At 71.0% G+C, this 2,256-nt stretch overlaps 1 pseudogene; it reads right to left on the bottom strand.

Moving 5' to 3' along the window:
- Positions 1 to 551: 551 nt before the first annotated feature.
- On the bottom strand, positions 552 to 1,628 carry LOC138836682 (zinc finger CCHC domain-containing protein 2 pseudogene; annotated as a pseudogene).
- Positions 1,629 to 2,256: the final 628 nt, after the last annotated feature.

Raw genomic sequence — 2,256 nt, 5'->3', positions numbered from 1 at the left:
AGGTGGAGCACTGGAGCAGGCCACCCCAGAGCTGTCTTTCTGACCCAGACACCTGCATCAGTACTTAGGTAAATTCGCAGGTCTCCACATCAACATCTTTCTGGGGAATATTAATTCCTCTTCATGGAAACCAAAAGACCCATATGACACGTTTTAAGTTTGGCACACATCTGGCATTTTAAAAAGTTCCTTTCTGCCAAAGACAAGGACAGCAGGCCTGGTGTGTACCTTTTCCAGCAGTTCATCCAAGATCAGGCAAAGCTTTAAGACCTGAGACCCAGAAAGGGAACGAACTGCCCGAGGCCAGGCTCCGGGCTGGTTGACAGACCGGCTCCCTAACATTTCCCTTTGGCCTGTAGGTAGTGCCAAGAAATGCCCAAAGCCAAGAATGTCCGGAGACCCCTCGCAAGCGAGAAGAGCCCTGGGGCTGGGAGCTCCAGGTCCTCCGTGCAACTCCAGCAGGAAGGGTATTCTAGAGCATTCCGTTATGGCGGGTGTCTTTGCAAGCATGAGGTGGGGTGGGGAGGGTGAAGGTGGGGGGGGGGAGGTTGTTAAGCGGCCCAACCAAACGAAGATGAGGACTCGGACTGAGAGCCAACGCAAGGGAATTTCAGGGGCACCTGCGCCCAGCCGGGGACGAGGTCAGGGGGCGTCCGAGGGCGAGGCGGGGAGGAGGGTGATGATGCCGCGTCGCGGCGCCTTACCTGGGGCCTGGAGCCCGCGAAGTTGCCCGGCTCCACCTCCGCGTCCTCGGCGACCCCGCGGAGCGCGTGACGGAGCCGCTCCAGGTGCTCCCTTAGGGTAACCCGCTGGTGGAAGGAGAAAGCCGGGTGCAGCGAAGCCATGGTGAACAGCAGTAGCAGTTCCTCCTGGGCCCGCGAGCCGAGCCCGCCGCCCGCCCCGGGCTCGGGGCCGCCGCCTTCCAGGCCCGAGCCGTCTTTTTCGGGGTCCGGCTCCGCGTCGCCCGGCTCGTCGTCCGCGCCGCCCCGCGAGCCCTCGCCCCGGGCCGCGCGCAGGCTCTTGAGCACCGAGTCCACTTGGGGCAGGAGGCGGTGCAGGCGGCCGGCGGCCTCCCGGTTCTCCGAGCCCAGCAGCGCCAGGTAGACGATGAGGCGCGAGCGCACGGCGGGCTCTCGGAAGTCGGCCAGCGGCCCCGGGTCCGAGAGGCCATTGGCCTTGGCCTCCGAGTCGCGCAGGTAGTGGTAGTCCTTGCGCGCCAGGTCCTCCAGGCACGAGCCGAGGAAGCGCAGCTCCAGCGGGTTGCACAGGTCCAGCAGCCCGCACATGAACTCCAGGCGCTGCGCCGAGCCCAGCACCAGCCCGAACCACTCGTACACCCGCTCCTGCTCGCGCAGCGCCGCCGCGGCTCCGCCGCCGCCGCCCGGCATGCCCGCCGCCCCCGCCGCCGGCCCGCCAGCAACAGGCGGCCCGAGCCCCAGGGGCGGCGACGGCGGCGGCGGCGGCGGCGGGGGGCCCCGCGGCGGGCCCGAGGGCGGCGGCGGGCGGCAGTCGCGGCGGCGGCGTGGCGGTGCCTTCGCGCCCGGCCGCGCGTCCGCGTCGGGCTCCTCCGCGTCGGGCGGCGGCTCGGCGGGGTGCGTCGGCTTCAGCGGGAGCTTCATCCTCAGCATCCTCGGCTAGGGCGGCGCGGACATGCGAGCGGGGGCGGGCGGGCGGGAGGAGCCGCGCGGCGGGGCGGGGGCCGGGGCGGCGGCGGCGGCCGGGGCGGCGGCGCGGCCGTCAGGAGCGGGGCCGCTCCATGCCGCTCGGGGAGGGCCGGGAGTGGGTCTCGGCCGGCGAGGGGGGCGGCGACCGGCCGGCGGGGTCGCTGGCGTCGTTGTGCCGGACCAGAGGCGGGGCGTGCCCGCAGCGGCTCCTCCCCGCTGGGCGCCGCGCCGGTTCTGGGAGCCCGGGTGCGGGTGGGAGCGAGCGAGCGAGCGAGCGAGCGTGTCCTCCTTCCGCCTCCCAGTCCCCGTCGTCCGCACTGGGCTGGGGCGGCGGCGCCTGAGCGGTTCCCTCGCGAGCCCCTGCGGACCCAGCGGCTGTGCTGGGCGGAGACGCTGGCGGGCTCCGCGCACCGCGCCTCAGCCAATCAGCGCACCAGGATGACGGTGACGTAAATCTCCCCGCCCTGGGGTCCGCCTCCCTCCGAGAAACCACGCCCAACCGCTGCTACTGCACCGCCCTCCTGCGGCTTCCGAGCGGTCCTAAAGTCCGGCTTCTGGCAGCAGCGGTGGACGTGGGGTGGGACCAGGGGCG

This window comes from Dipodomys merriami, unplaced genomic scaffold (assembly GCF_024711535.1).
Source record: "Dipodomys merriami isolate MVZ:Mamm:240054 unplaced genomic scaffold, mDipMer1.0.p SCAF_2504, whole genome shotgun sequence".
Taxonomy (NCBI): domain Eukaryota; kingdom Metazoa; phylum Chordata; class Mammalia; order Rodentia; family Heteromyidae; genus Dipodomys; species Dipodomys merriami.
This window is presented reverse-complemented; position numbering and strand designations above follow the sequence as displayed.